Source organism: Mus musculus, chromosome 1 (genome assembly GCF_000001635.26).
Source record: "Mus musculus strain C57BL/6J chromosome 1, GRCm38.p6 C57BL/6J".
NCBI classification, from domain to species: domain Eukaryota; kingdom Metazoa; phylum Chordata; class Mammalia; order Rodentia; family Muridae; genus Mus; species Mus musculus.
Genome location: NC_000067.6, coordinates 123,012,625 through 123,029,822, shown reverse-complemented (window position 1 = coordinate 123,029,822; position 17,198 = coordinate 123,012,625).

Here is a 17,198-nt window from a genome sequence, read left to right as displayed (position 1 = left end):
TATAGTTATCATAACTGTGTTGAGTTGTTGGTTGTCTTTCTTCTCTAGAAGCTTGCATCGTCTTGCTTTCTGGTATCTTGAAAGCTAGTCCTTGGGGAGAGGGTATACAATTCTGAAAATCTTATTTTACCATGTACAGACTAATTATTCTCATCATTTTCTCTAAAATGTATGTAAATCCTTTTTAAATTATTAGCTATTAAGGGGAATCTGTACATGATTTAACCTACACATGAAGATGAGTAAAACACCCAAATATCTCATTGATTTGTGCAAGGCATTGTCCATCCTTATATTGAGGCATCTGTAGGCATCACTGGAGACCAATACCCAACAGACACCTGAGGATCACTATAACTGTTAGGCGATTGTCTTATAAAGAAGCAGGAGAAAGGACAATTATGAGAGAGTGATGCTTAGATGTAGTTCATACACATTTGAATAACAGTGGAGCCTGGCATTAAAATACGAAAGAGAATTTAGAGAAACATAATTTTATTAAAGTCATTTTTGTGAGATACTTTTGTAGACAAATTGTATCAAGTGTCCATCATCCACAAGACAACCAGAATTGTGTACATCTAACTCTCAAAAGCTGCAGTAAATATCATTTCTTGTTGTACAAAGATGTCATCTGCCTCTTGTCAGGCAGTTGCTTCACAACTCAACTCATCCTTGACAAGTTGGAATTAGACTTCTCAGTTTCAGTGAGATTGGTGTGAAACGTTATTTTGATAAAAGCATCTGTGATACTGGGAGGAACAGAAACAAGCATGATTCATTTTTCAGTCGCACAAAGTTTCAGTACTGAAAGAGTTTCAAAACAAATGCATATACAAACTGAGACAAATATTTCTTGCTATTTTCATTGGAGGATAAAGAAAGTAAACTTTTCTGTCAACAGCTTCTGAATATATTAAAAATAGTATGTTTCTTGGAGGGTTTTATTCATAACTTTTTTTTATCTGTCTGAGAGATATTAGTCTTTTCTACTAAATCAGGCTATGCAGTAGAGGAAGTCAGTGTCCACTGTGGATAGGAACCATGCTCTGATATTATGTTCCCCCAACATCTGTCTGCATGCATTTTTAGTTTTTTCTTCTTCCTTCCCAACATTATCAGTTCATGGTTCTCATAGATGAAGCCTATTAATGAAACTTACAATAAAAAATATTGAAAGAGAATCAAATTGACAAGGAAACTTGAAATAATAGATTCATACAGCCCAATTAAAGTTCAAGACAGGATGTGTTTGAGAAAATCCATTCAGGTGAATACCTTATTGGCAGCAAAGTAGTATTCACACTCATTAAGTAAATCATTTCAGAGTCCTCATTCAAATGGCTTTCTGGTGCGAATTTTAGAGTTTAATGAATGCTTCATGCAAATTATTAGGAGACTGAAATAAGTAATTTATCTTTAAGTAAAAAGAAAATATTATCACAGTTCATTACTTGGGGATAAAGAATTACTGTTATAATTAAAACTGTTTTTGATAGAGGAGATAGTTTTCCCAAGTTCAGGCTTTGGGAGTGAAGCAAAGACCACAGGCCTTATGGTAAAGAATTTCTTATTTTCAAAACCAGGTAGCCTCTGAGGTCTTTGTAGAGACATAGCTGGAAGAGTCCTGCACTTGCAGAAGAGATTGTTGTGGGGGAACTTGCTTTATCTTCTTGGAATGTTCCTTCAGGCAAACTCCTATATTACTTTTGACATAGTCATTTTGCAATAATAAATAGAGGTGGAGGACATGATTCTGAATGCCTTTCCTTGCAGCTTTCCACCATGGGATGACTAAAAGATACTTAGCAAAGATTAGGTGGAAGGACCATGTGTTTGGACAGGATTTTGCTTTGTGTTTGGAAACCAAATGTAAGAAAGGGCATTTCTTCTTGTAAAGATATAGCATCTATTTAGGAATATATTTTCTATAATTTTTATTCTATTTTGTTACATTTATTACCTAAAGTTCCTCATTCCCTATCCATGGAATTTGGATGCTTCTGATGGGTAAAGGTGAAGGAAAGCATTTTGGAAATGACATGCTTTTTGACACTGTGAGTAATATAACCATCTGTTACCTTTTAAAGGGATACTCAGTTAAATACTGATGCCTTTTTACTGGTTTGCAAACCTGTCCAAGTAAATTCTAAATACTTAGCATCACTCTTTTATATCTCAAGTTGATTGTAATTTCAAACTCGAGTATTAAATTTTAAAATTCCCTTAAGGATGAACTTTCCACCATATGCTGAAGCAGAGCAGAAAGCACCTCAGAGAATGTATAGGCACATGGAGTCCAGTATTGAACTATAATTTCTCATTAGAATTATATCTCAATGGCTTGGGTATGAGGACAGCTTGATACAGTACATGTTAGCAAATCAACATGTCCATACATTTAATATACTTAAGGATATTATCAGCCAGGCATGTGTCAATGGAAACATGGCAGATGGAGAGAATGAACATGATAACTTGATATTCTCATAGTCATTTATGATGCTGTGTTGGTGCATGTGTTCAAGTAGGGACAACAGAAGGGTCATAATTGACTTATCCAGGTTGTTTTAGTGCATAATTCTACCTGACTTTCAAAGAGTAACTAATTCCAATGCTTCTAAATTTATTCCACAAAATAATAGCAAAACGAACATTGCCCAGTTTGTTCTCCAAGACCACAGTTACTATGATACCTAAATCACATAAACACCTAACAAAGAATTTCAGATCATCTTGCCTTACTATATAGAGGCAAAATTCTCAATAAGATATTTAGTAACTAAACAAGAAAACAACAACAAAAAAATAAAGTTTATCTACCATGGTCAAGAATGTGTCATCTGAAAGATTTAGGGATGGTTCAACACGTGTAAATCTACAAATGTAATATCCCATATACGTGGACTGAATGATAAAAGTACCTAAGATCATTACTAGATCTAGGAAAGCTCTTTGGCAAAATCCAACATCTCTTTATAATGAAAGTCTTGGAGAAATTATAAATACAGTATACATGCCCCAATATAATGAAGACAATTTACAAAAATCCCATAACCAACATCAGCTTGAATGGAGAGAACCTGCAAGAATTTCCACTACACTCATGAACAGATAAGGTTTTCCACTTTCTTCATACTTATTCAATAAAGTATTTGAAGTCTTATCTTGAACAATAAGACAGTTGAAGTTAAGGGAGTTAGTGTTATTTTTGTTAGAATTTCTCTATTAGCAGCTAGCTGGACACCACATAATTGAGATTGTACTATTTATTATTATTATTATTGTTATTATTATTATTATAATCATTATCAAACTTTAAGGCAACAAAAGGTCTATTTTAATGCTCTAATTTAATCTGGCTACCTCTCAGCCAAAATCCCCATGATACTTGCTTTTTATGGAGTACTCTGCTTCAGGTTTCATGGTCTATCCTGGACTCTCCCTATATGGCTAATTCCCCTTTACTCTCTCTCTGCCTCCTCTGCTGGCTGGGAGGAAGTCAAGCACTATTCTCTCTCCTGCTCAGTCATTGGATGATCAGCTTCTTTATTGAATAGTCATAATGTAATTTGGGAGAAATTTTTATACAACATGGTGACAGATTTTCAGAATAAGGTTGCAGCCAGATATGGGGCATAGAAATCAGTTTTTCAACAATACAAGAATAATCTTTACAGAGAGCACAATAACATTATTCCTACATCTCCCCCTTTTAGTCTAATAAAACTGTGTTTCTCTTACATTAATAAAGTATATACAATAATTTTGTACTGAAATCAATTTCTATCATAACTTTCATGAAACTAAAATCATTTTCTTAAGTCCTAAATATTTGAAGTTTATTTGATACTCCATCAAGTCTTTTACCCAGAGACTTGAGAAGGAATAACTATTACCTGAATATGCAGAAGTGCAGGCAAGCAGCTTCCAAACTAAAAAATGGATACCTAAACAGTCCCCACAAATTTTCTTTGTGTTGGTGGAACATCATCTTTCACTTTCTGCCCCAGAGTATCTGACCAACACTTCTGTGAAGCAGGCATTGTATAGGACTTGGCTACCTTGTCATTGTAAAACTGGACAATTGACTTCCCTTCATCTAGTTGTCCAGTTTAGGCAGTATTCTTTTTTTATTGAATATTTTATTTATTTACATTTTGAATGTTATCCCCTTTCTCAGTTTTCCCCTGGAGCCCCCTTATTCCACCCCCACCCCCACTGCTTCTATGAGAGTGCATCGAGCCTTCACAGGACCAAGGGCCTCTTTTCTCATTGATTCCCAACAAGGCCATTCGCTGCTACACAGACAGTGTTCTGTCTATAGTTGAAGCAAGGGCATTGTCATGTCCAAAGACTAGCTTGCCACAATGAAGCAAACTTCATAAAGAGGTTCTTTGATATTCACCATTGAAATGGAATGGGGTTGGGGCTGGGAACAAACCTGTCTCATTGTCAAAAAGGCTTTTTATTATAGAATATCCATCAATGCCATATTCTGTAGATCTATAAGATTTTTAAGACCATCTATTTATAGTATATCTGAATTGATACAAATTAAACTCTTAAGTAGTTTAATTTGTATCAATATACAAAGATTTATGCAAATGTAAATTTTTTTTCATGTTAATGCTCCTTAATCTAAAAGTAGATTTAATAATCTACTGTTTTCATTATCAGTCATTTTACCAACTCCCCTAAAATGACAACAAAGATCTATCATGTATCAAATGACCAAAAGCCATTCACCCCACCTTTTGGAAATGGGGTGTAGTTTTCTTAAAATTGCTTCCTTCTGATTTGGGGTGTTAATTTATTTCTGCAGGCTCAAGAAATTTTAGATATTGTCCAGTGTTAAGAAAGTTAGCTGTAACAGTTGCTCTGCAGTTCCTTCAGGGTGAGAAAGTTCAGGGCTTAACTGAAGTGCTGACTGGAACAGTCTGTGATGCTGGACCAATTGGGGTTGGCAGCCTTCTTTGAAGCTGTCCTGGAAGCAGATTTTAATGAATCACCTCTAAGGTAGTCTGAAGTAGGATCAGGTAGGATACTGGAATAAATGTGCCTCAGTGTCTCAGCATCCCCAATGGTGAATCATGTCAGGGCTGTATTGACTTCATTGGTTTCTGTAAACATAACTTTAATGGCTATCATACATTTCTGCATTAACACATATATGGAGTGTGCAATGTGAACAGTTCAGTTATGATGATTTTCTGTTCTTTATATCATCAGGTGAATGGTATGTGTCTTTTTTATAAGTTAGTTTGGAATATATAAACAACTATACTATAAATTTCTTTCTATGTAATTTGAAAGGTGGCATGATAAATTTTGAAGATTTTGTAGCCAGTGGTTAATTGGCTATGATTTTCTAAAGTTCTGGATGGAAACATGTTCATCTCTTAATCAGTCTTAGAGCTGTTCCCATGTGGAGGGATCAGCAAATCATGTTACCTGTCCTGATTGATCTTCTTGATTTCTTTTTGTCTGCAGTCAGGATCTTCAGAAGGTCTCCCCTGGTCAAATATGATTTTTATTAATTTAGATGAAATCCATAGATTTTCTTTTCCTGTGAAAATAAGAGCATACACTCTCCTGCAATGCAACAAATTTTAATCTATTTCTCAGAAATTATTTATCCCTTTATGTTTAGTGAGCATCCCTCTTTGTCTGTCTCTGTCTCTCTGTCTCCTGTGTCTCTATCTGTGTCTCTATCTGTGTCTGTGACTCTGTCTCTCTCTGTGTCTCGCTGTCTCTGTCTCTGTCTCTCTCTCTCTCCTCTCTCTCTCTCTCCCTTCCATATACCTGTAATTTTAAATTTAGTATCTTATCATACTTAACAGTTTGCAAAAATAATTAGTCAGATCTTTTGTTTGTTTGGTTTTGTCTTTTTTGTTTTCTGTTTTATATACTGCCTTTGTATATGAGTAACTAATATTTATATCCAGAGCACTTTTGCTTAGTTTTCCTGTAGATGAGTTTATCCATAGTTGACCTGAAATGACCAACTTGATTTTGATATTGGGTCCTCTTGGTGCATTTCCCAACAAGGGTTTACATCTTTTGTCTTTTGTTGATCTATATTCATTAATCTACTGTCAGCCTTTGCGACATCTTATGCATATTCCAGAAGTGAAGCAGTTTTTGTTTCTTTGTTTGTGTTTTGTTTGTTTGTTTCTGTCCTTTTGGATTATCTCTAGAAAATATTGTTTCTAGGAATGCCTTCCCTACAATACCTTTTGAAATGACCTTGCATGCCACAATTAAAACTTCAAACATTTTGGCTTCTTTTAAAACTGTTCTGATCATAAAAATATAAAGAGCTATAAGGATGTGTTCTGGTGGGGTGTACAGTACGGTGGGTGCCTCGGTGGGCCCATGCCAAGGCATCCCTTCCCTTAGGGGCCAGACACACACTGGTATAGTAGAGAATATAGTTTATTTAGGGCATAAGAAGGGAGTTAAGAGAGTAGTAGAGGCAGAGAAAGGCAGAGAGTAGGAAGGCATAGAGAAGTAGTGGCTGGCCATGACAATGTGAAGAGAGGGAGGAAGAGAATAGGCAGCAAGGGGGCAAGAAGTAAGAGCATAAGAGAGACAGGAGAGAGAGAGAGAGAGAGAGAGAGAGAGAGAGAGAGAGAGAGGGAGAGAGAGAGAGAGAGGAGCCAAGCAGCCCTTTTTGTAGTGGGTCAAGCCTGCCTGGCTGTTGCCAGGTAACTGTGGGAAGGAACATACCTGACTGCTGCCAGGAACTGTGGGAATGAAGTTTACACAGAATACCAACGAAAACCTTTAGAGATTATTTCTTTGTCTTTTCAAGTTGTATCCTTATAATTTTTTAATTATAGCCTTTTATGGAGTAGTATTAAATTCTTCATATTTTTGTGGGTGTTCAGCATTTCCTGTCATTTCTTTTACATAAATAGCATAAGCTAAAGTTGGTTTTCTAACAGTTGTTGGCTGACTTTCCTCTGTTTCTATCTTAGTATCTTCCTCATTTTGCTTATCATTTTTTCTAATTTTTCTTTTAATTTTTGTATCCTTATCTTCATTATTTTATTACCTTCCTCATTTCTATTTACAAATTTTATAAATGTTTCTACATTTCCCCTAAAGTTTGGCTCCAATTTTTACACTTCTCTTTTTCTTATATCTGTATTAATTTAGTATTTCCTTCAATTTTATTTATCATTTTTCAAAAAAAAACCTTTTCTCCTAAGTCCTGTCTCCATTTTCATTGTTTTATTTCTGAATCTCTATTAATTTAGTATTTTTCTTTATCTTTATTTAAATTTTTTTTCTAATTTCTCTTCATAGACATATATCAATTTCTCACTATTTTCCTTTTCTTGTTCTAACTTGTCTCCTAATGTTTGTCTTATGTTTTTATTATCTTAGTACCCTCCTTATTTTTGTTTATAAACTTTCTAATTTTTCCTCTAAGGCCTGTTTTTATTTTTCACATATTTTATATTCTTGTATTTCTATTATCTTAGTATTTTCCTCATTTTTAAATATTATCTTTTCTATTTTTTTCTGAGACTCTTCTCTTTAAAAGGGTACAAAAATATTATGTTAATTAAGATTAGTATGATAAATATAAGCATAATAATAAATAAAATTGTAATGTATCAATTTCAATATTCAATTAGATCAATTATCTCTTTCTTATTTATCTATCTTTAAGCCATTAAAAATGGAATTATATATAAAGGAAAAGTTTTGTTACTGTTTCTCTTCTCTTTGTGTCTTATTTTCTTTATATCTGTCTATTTTAAATATTTCTATCTATGTATCAAATTTCATCCCAAGTTTCATTTCCATTTTAGCATTAAAACATAACTTTAAACACTTTTTACTTTGCTCCCTTTGTCTCACTTCTGCTTATCCAGGCTCTAACTTGCCCTCTTCTGCCTTTTTGTTTACAGGGAGATGTTTTTCTACCCTACCCTATCCTCCCATGCTCATCTAGGAGCTCCCTCACTGAATTTTTCTCCCTATTCTGGGAAGATGTTGGGCCCAGAGTTGTTAGCTTCTCTGGCTTGCATGAGTCAGTCCAGCATGAGTACCTTCCACTCTCTCAAAGGGATTTTGCCTCCTGATAACAAAGAAAAGTATGTCCTTGGAAAGCTTACCTGTTGGGTTTCTCTAGTTGATTAGCCAGGTTTTTACATCAGCAGCATCACCTTTGAAATGGATCTCTGGTTTCCTTTTCTGAAAAAACTGGTTGCTCAATAACTGGTTGTTGTTTTTGTTGTTGTTATTGTTGTTGTTGCTGTTATTTTATGAAGTGGCTCCAGCTATTTTTATGCCTTTGTTTTTCTCTTAAAGGAACAGGACTAAGAAACTTCTCTGTATATAGGAAGTATGTACATTATTGTCCCGTGTTGGGTGCCAAATGTTAGTATCATTTTTTAAAATATTGTATTTTGTCTTCTAGCAGCCTGCTGGCTCACACATAATTGAGACTGGACTTTTATATTTATTTAACAATCTTTAAGGGCATAAAACCAGGAAAGTATTACCCTATTTTAATCCTCTAAACTAATCTGGCTACATCCTAGCGAAAATCCACATGATACTTGAATGTTATGGCTTCCTCTGAGCCAAGTATTTACTCATGGTCCTTTTTATGCTCTTGCTCCATGGCTAACTCTTTTTTCTGTTCCTCTCTGTCTTTCTGCATCCTCACTTGGATGGGAGGAACTCCAAAACTATTCTCCCCCCTGCTGTCATTGCCTGTTCAAATTCTTATTGACTGACCAGAAAAAACTTGGGGAGTAATGTTTACCTAGCATTGAGACAGGTGATTTTCAAAATAAGGATTCCAACAAGTATGGGGGTACAGAAATCACCATTTTAGTAACATAAGAATAAATTTTACATAAATCACAATAACATTATACCTACACAAGGGTATATAAATAAGAAAGGAAGAAGTCAAAGTATCTTTACTTGCACATAATATAATTAAATATATATATATATATATATATATATATATATATATATATATATATATTTGTAATATATATATTACAACATAGAAACATTTTTAGCAGAAATTATCACAGTAAAATCAGTAACCTTTTATATAATGTATGACAAATGGTATAAGAATTAAATCAGAGAAACAATACCTTTCACAACAATCTCAAAAATATATAATACCTTGAGATAACTCTAACGAAGAAAGTGAAAGACTGCATGAGAAAAACTTTAAGATACTTAAAAAAGAAACTGAAGACAATTCAGAAGATGGAAAGATTTTCTATGTTCATAAATTGGAAGGAGATTAAAATTCACCATCATACCAAAAACACTCTACAAAATTGATGCAATATCTATCAAAATTTCAACATGATTTTCAAGGATCTTACAAGGACAATTTTCAGCTACACAAACACACACACACACACACACACACACACACACACACACACACACACACACTCACACACACACACACATTCCCTACCACCACAAACAACAATGACTACAAAAACAACAAACAAATCACCTAAAGCAAGCCTGAATGAGGAACAAACTGCTGGCAGAATCACCATCCTAAATCTCAAACTGGACTGCAGAGCTATAAAAATAAAACACATCATAATAGTGGCACAAAAACAGGCACATTGAACAATGAAATTGAATTAAAAAAAATCTAGAAATAATTTCACACACATATGAACTTCCCATTTTTGATCAACAACCAGACATGCAACAATCCAGATATCACATGTTGTGGGCATCAGGATTGTTTTACCAAGTTTTGTGTGAGATGCAAGATGTGTTTTATCAGTAACCCAGTTATACACATCAGAAAATTACTTAACACATCAAGATGTGGAACCTGTGAGAACTGTGAACATATGGGCATGGACCATAGTCACACACATATCTTATTATGTATGCCTAGTAGAACAGAGTTAATCCTTTTGCAACTGATATTTTTTCTAGTCCCTTTCAGTCCATCAGTCTAAGATTTTTCTATTCCTGAGTAACCCATGTATTTAAATCTCTCCCATAATTATGCTTTTCAAACTGACAAATGTTTTTGAAGCATATTAGAGGATGAAGTAATAAAGACTCTATCTTTATTGCATTGGATATGATGATTTCGTATGAATAGATTCATTGCATATGAAACTAGATTGGTTATATAAATTCTGAAGGTATTATCTGAAGTAATTTACCAAAACAAAACAATAACAAAACTTCTAAAATAGCATAAAAATCCTCAATTGTTACCATGAAACCATAGTAACTTTTCATTTTGGTGGCCATGGAGCGTGGACTGAGCTGCCTTCTAGAGAAGAGTTACATTGTGGAAGCAGCTAGAAGGAAGAAGAAGTGACTTTTGCTCTATTTCAAAGGCTTTAACAGACACAGTAATACTGAAAATGCATAAATGGAACCAACATTTTTGACATCTTGAACAGCTGAAATTGACTGAAAATATAATTTTCTACTGTCAGTTGTATTACAATCCAACAAGTAACAATCCCACATTCTTCCAAATTTATAATTGAAATCTGTTAACACAGATGTAATTTTGGCTAAAATCTCCTATGCATTATTTTGTACATATCATCTATTTAATAATACACATTTTAAATAGCCATAGTTTGTCTTATACAACATTAGTTCGATTTTCATATTTAGACAAAAGCAGATATTTATAATAGGGAGATGAAATTTGTCAGCAATTTTCTAATTTTGAGATTTATTCAATCAGGAACTTCAAGGAAGTTCAAAGTATATGCAACTATTTCACTTCCTAGAGACCAGTGATTAATGGACCAATTATTTAATTCAGGACAATTATAAAAAGTAAAATTGGTGGCTTATAATTTACTTTCTAAAAGCTCCTCCACCTCTCTGATTAACTATTTCTTTCAACCTATCTAACTGTGCTTTGAGAAGCAAAGAGTACATGAAAGAAAGCTGACTCAGTGGATGAGAATGGATCCATGGCCACCTGCACAGCTGAAAATAAATAATTTATCTTTTCAAAAAATTAAGGAAATGGCTCTAAAAAGAGGGTACCTTAGTGAAATATGTTTTTTTTCTTTTTTTGTATTTCAAAAAAAATAATTTCTTTCTAATTCAGTTATAACGCTCAAAAATGAAGCAAATTTCAAATACATAACTTCCATTTAATAATGCTCTTTCTGTTAAGATGTAATTGCATGATTAATTAAAAACAAATTTTCAGGCAATTCTCTGATTGATAGATGAGATTCTATATACAAATACAAAGGAACTGCTTTGATCAGCATCGTGTGTGGTTGTGCTAGGTGATGCTTTTGTTTCTATTGTTGTGGGAGAAGCATTGAGGCTCCATATATTTCCTATTATTTCAGATTGTTTCATCTAGTTGTGATAATGATTTGAACGAAGAGGAATGCAATTTCTCTGCCAGAAATTAACCTTAAATATCAGATAATATGCAGTCCTTAGCTGAGAGGTATTCAGACATGGAGTGAGGTCTTAGAAAATGGTAGAATAAGAGTTCTCTGGTGGAACTTTTAGGGTCACTTATATATACTATCATATCATCTGCAAAGAGTGAAATTTTGACTTCATCTTTTCCAATTTGTATCCCCTTGATCTCCTTTTATTGTCGAATTGCTCTGGCTAGGACTTCAAGTACAATGTTGAATAGGTATGGAGAGAGTGGACAGCCTTGTCTAGTCCCTGATTTTAGTGGGATTGCTTCAAGCTTCTCACCATTTACTTTGATACTGGCTACTGGTTTGCTGTAGATTGCTTTTATCATGGTTAGGTAAGGGCCTTGAATTCCTTATCTTTCCAAGACTTTTATCATGACTGGGTGTTGGTTCTTGTCGAATGCTTTTTCGCATCTAACAAGATGATCATGTGGTTTTTGTCTTTGAGTTTGTTTATATAATGGATTACGTTGATGGATTTCTGTATATTAAACCATCCCTGCGTCCCTGGAATAAAACCTACTTGGTCAGGATGGATGATTGCTTTAATGTGTTCTTGGATTCGGTTAGTGAGAATTTTATTGAGGAATTTTGCATCTATATTCATAAGAGAAATTGGTCTGAAGTTCTCTATCTTTCTTGGATCTTTCTGTGGTTTAGGTATCAGAGTGATTGTGGCTTCATAGAATGAGTTGGGTAGAGTTCCTTCTACTTCTATTTTGTGGAATAGTTTGTGCAGAACTGGAATTATATTTTCTTTGAAGGTCTGGTAGAACTCTGCACTAAACCCATCTGGTCCTGGGTTTTTTTTTTTTTTTTTGGCTGGGAGACTATTAATGACTTCTTCTATTTCTTTAGGGGATATGGGACTGTTTAGATCATTAACTTTATCCTGATTTAACTTTGGTACCTGGTATCTGTTCAGTGACGTAGCTGGATATAAAATTAACTCAAACAAGTCAATGGCCTTTCTCTACACAAAGAATAAACAGGCTGAGAAAGAAATTAGGGAAACAACACCCATCTCAATAGTCACAAATAATATAAAATATCTTGGCATGACTCTAAGGAAGTGAAAGATCTGTATGATAAAAACTTCAAGTCTCTGAAGAAAGAAATTAAAGAAGATCTCAGAAGATGGAAAGATCTCCCATGGATTGACAGGACCAACATTGTAAAAATGGCTATCTTGCCAAAAGCAATCTACAGATTCAATGCAATCCCCATCAAAATTCCAACTCAATTCTTCAATGAATTATAAAAAGAAATCTGCAAATTCATCTGGAATAACAAAAAACCTAGGATAGCAAAAACTCTTCTCAAGGATAAAAGAACCTCTGGTGGAATCACCATGCCTGACCTAAAGCTTTACTACAGAGCAATTGTGATAAAAACTGCATGGTACTGGTATAGTGACAGACAAGTAGACCAATGGAAGAGAATTGAAGACCCAGAAATGAACCCACACACCTATGGTCACTTGATCTTTGACAAGGGAGCAAAAACCATCCAGTGGAAAAAAGACAGCATTTTCAACAAATGATGCTGGCACAACTGGTTGTTATCATGTAGAAGAATGCGAATCAATCCATTCCTATCTCCTTGTACTAAGGTCAAATCTAAGTGGATCAAGGAACTTCACATAAAACCAGAGACACTGAAACTTATAGATGAGAATGTGGGGAAAAGCCTTGAAGATATGGGCACAGGGGAAAAATTCCTGAATAGAACAGCAATGGCTTGTGCTGTAAGATTGAGAATTGACAAATGGGACCTCATGAAACTCCAAAGCTTCTGCAAGGCAAAAGATACTGTCAATAAGACAAAAAGACCACCAACAGATTGGGAAAGGATCTTTACCTATCCTAAATCAGATAGGGGACTAATATCCAATATATATAAAGAACTCAAGAAGGTGGACTTCAGAAAATCAAATAACCCCATAAGATGGAAAGATCTCCCATGCTCATGGATTTGCAGGATCAACATTGTAAAAATGGCTATCTTGCCAAAAGCAATCTACAGATTCAATGCAATCCCCATCAAAATTCCAACTCAATTCTTCAACAAATTAGAAGGAGCAATTTGCAAATTCATCTGGAATAACAAAAAACCTAGGATAGCAAAAACTCTTCTCAAGGATAAAAGAACCTCTGGTGGAATCACCATGCCTGACCTAAAGCTTTACTACAGAGCAATTGTGGTAAAAACTGCATGGTACTGGTATAGAGACAGACAAGTAGACCAATGGAATAGAATTGAAGACCCAGAAATGAACCCACACACCTATGGTCACTTGATCTTCGACAAGGGAGCTAAAACCATCCAGTGGAAGAAAGACAGCATTTTCAACAATTGGTGCCGGCACAACTGGTTGTTATCATGTAGAAGAATGCGAATCGATCCATACTTATCTCCTTGTACTAAGGTCAAATCTAAATGGATCAAAGAACTTCACATAAAACCAGAGACACTCAAACTTATAGAGGAGAAAGTGGGGAAAAGCCTTGAAGATATGGGCACAGGAGAAAATTCCTGAACAGAACAGCAATGGCTTGTGCTGTAAGATCGAGAATTGACAAATGGGACCTAATGAAACTCCAAAGTTTCTGCAAGGCAAAAGACACCGTCAGTAAGACAAAAAGACCAACAACAGATTGGGAAAGGATCTTTACCTATCCTAAATCAGATAGGGGACTAATATCCAACATATATAAAGAACTCAAGATGGTGGACTTCAGAAAAGCAAATAACCCCATTAAAAAATGGGGCTCAGAACTGAACAAAGAATTCTCACCTGAGGAATACCGAATGGCAGAGAAGCACCTGAAAAAATGTTCAACATCCTTAATCATCAGGGAAATGCAAATCAAAACAACCCTGAGATTCCACCTCACACCAGTCAGAATGGCTAAGATCAAAAATTCAGGTGATAGCAGATGCTGGCGAGGGTGTGGAGAAAGAGGAACACTCCTCCATTGTTGGTGGGATTGCAGGCTTGTACAACCGCTCTGGAAATCTGTCTGGCGGTTCCTCAGAAAATTTGACATTGTACTACCGGAGGATCCAGCAACACCTCTCCTGGGCATATATCCAGAAAATGCCCCAACTGGTAAGAAGGACACATGCTCCACTATGTTCATAGCAGCCTTATTTATAATAGCCAGAAGCTGGAAAGGACCCAGATGCCCCTCAACAGAGGAATGGATACAGAAAATGTGGTACATCTACACAATGGAGTACTACTCAGCTATTAAAAAGAATGAATTTATGAAATTCCTAGCCAAATGGATGGACCTGGAGGGCATCATCCTGAGTGAGGTTACACATTCACAAAGGAACGCACACAATATGTACTCACTGATAAGTGGATATTAGCCCCAAACCTAGGATACCCAAGATATAAGATACAATTTCCTAAACACATGAAACTCAAGAAAAATTAAGACTGAAGTGTGGACACTATGCCTCTCCTTAGAAGTGGGAACAAAACACCCTTGGAAGGAGTTACAGAGACAAAGTTTGGAGCTGAGATGAAAGGATGGACCATGTAGAGACTGCCATATCCAGGGATCTACCCCATAATCAGCATCCAAACGCTGACACCATTGCATACACTAGCAAGATTTTATCGAAAGGACCCAGATGTAGCTGTCTCTTGTGAGACTATGCCGGGGCCTAGCAAACACAGAAGTGGATGCTCACAGTCAGCTAATGGATGGATCACAGGGCTCCCAATGGAGGAGCTAGAGAAAGTACCCAAGGAGCTAAAGGGATCTGCAACCCTATAGGTGGATCAACATTATGAACTAACCAGTACCCCGGAGCTCTTGACTCTAGCTGCATATGTATCAAAAGATGGCCTATTCGGCCATCACTGGAAAGAGAGGCCCATTGGACACGCAAACTTTATATGCCCCAGAACAGGGGAATGCCAGGGCCAAAAAGGGGGAGTGGGCGGGTAGGGGAGTGGGGGTGGGTGGGTATGGGGGACTTTTGGTATAGCATTGGAAATGTAAATGAGCTAAATACCTAATTAAAGAAAAATTTAAAAAAAATGGGACTCAGAACTGAACAAAGAATTCTCACCTGCAGAATACTGAATGGCAGAGAAGCACCTGAAAAAAATGTTCAAAGTCCTTAATAATCAGGAAATACAAATCAAAACAACCTTGAGATTCCACCTCACACCAGTCAGAATGTCTAAGATCAAAAATTCAGGTGACAGCAGATGCTGGCGTGGATGTGGAGAAAGAGGAACACTCCTCCATTGTTGGAGGGATTGCAAGCTTGTACAACCACTCTGGAAATCAGTCTGGTGGTTCCTTAGAAAATTGGACATAGTACTACCATAGGATCCCGCAATACCTCTCCTGGGCATATATCCAGAAAATGTCCCAACCGGTAAGAAGGACACATGTTCTACTCTGTTCATAGCAGCCTTATTTATAATAGCCAGAAGCTGGAAAGTACCCAGATGCCCCTCAACAGAGGAATGGATACAGAAAATGTGGTACATTTATACAATGGAGTACTACTCAGCTATTAAAAAGAATGAATTTGTGAAATTCCTAGGCAAATGGATGGACTTGGAGGGCATCATCCTGAGTGAGGTAACAGAATCACAAAGGAACTCACACAATATGTACTCACTGATAAGTGGATATTAGCCCAAAACCTAGGATACCCAAGATATAAGATAGAATTTGCTAAACGCATGAAACTCAAAAAGAATAAAGACCAAAGTGTGGACACTGTGCCCCTTCTTAGAATTGGGAACAAAACACCCATGGAAGGAGTTACAGAGACAAAATTTGGAGCTGAGATAAAAGGATGGAACATTTAGAGACTACCATATCCGGGGATCCATCCCATAATCAGCTTCCAAACGCTGACACCATTTCATACACTAGCAAGATTTTGCTGAAAGGACCCAGATACAGCTGTTTCTTGTGAGACTATGCCGGGCCCTAGCAAACACAGAAGTGGATGCTCACAGTCAGCTATTGGATGGATCACAGGGCTCCCAATGGAGGAGCTAGAGAAAGTATCCAGGGAGCTAAAAGGATCTGCAGCCCTATAGGTGGAACAACATTATGAACTAACCAGTACCCTGGAGCTCTTGACTCTAGCTGCATATGTATCAAAAGATGGCCTAGTCGGCCATCTCTGGAAAGAGAGGCCCATTGGACACACAAACTTTATATGCCCCAGTACAGGGGAATGCCAGGGCAAAAAAAAATGGTAATTGGTGGGTAGGGAAGTGGGGGGAGGTTATGGGGGACTTTTGGGATAGCATTGGAAATGTAATTGAGGAAAATACGTAATAAAAAAATAAAAAATTAAAAAAAAAAAGAAAATGGTAGAATACGTTCCTAAAATACATGATACTTCCACTGATGCAACAGTAGGGTAAAATCCTGACAGAGGCATTTTTTTTTCTTTTTGGAAACCCTAAAGCCTATTTTACAATCCCACAGGAAAAACACATTCTGAGAGGTCCCAGGGAGCCACTGTATTTCTATGAGTCTAGTTATAAAAAATATTAAGCAATGAAATTGAAGAAAGGCTTCCAGAAAACAAAAGCCCAGCCTTATATAGTTATGTGGGTGGATTTAAGGAATAAGCAAATTCTTCTGAAGTTATTTCAATGGACTGTTTTTTATTAAAGTAAGTCCACCTCTTTTTATCTATGCTGCCGGAAAACTACATATCTACATGTACAAGCATGAAACTTGCATATAA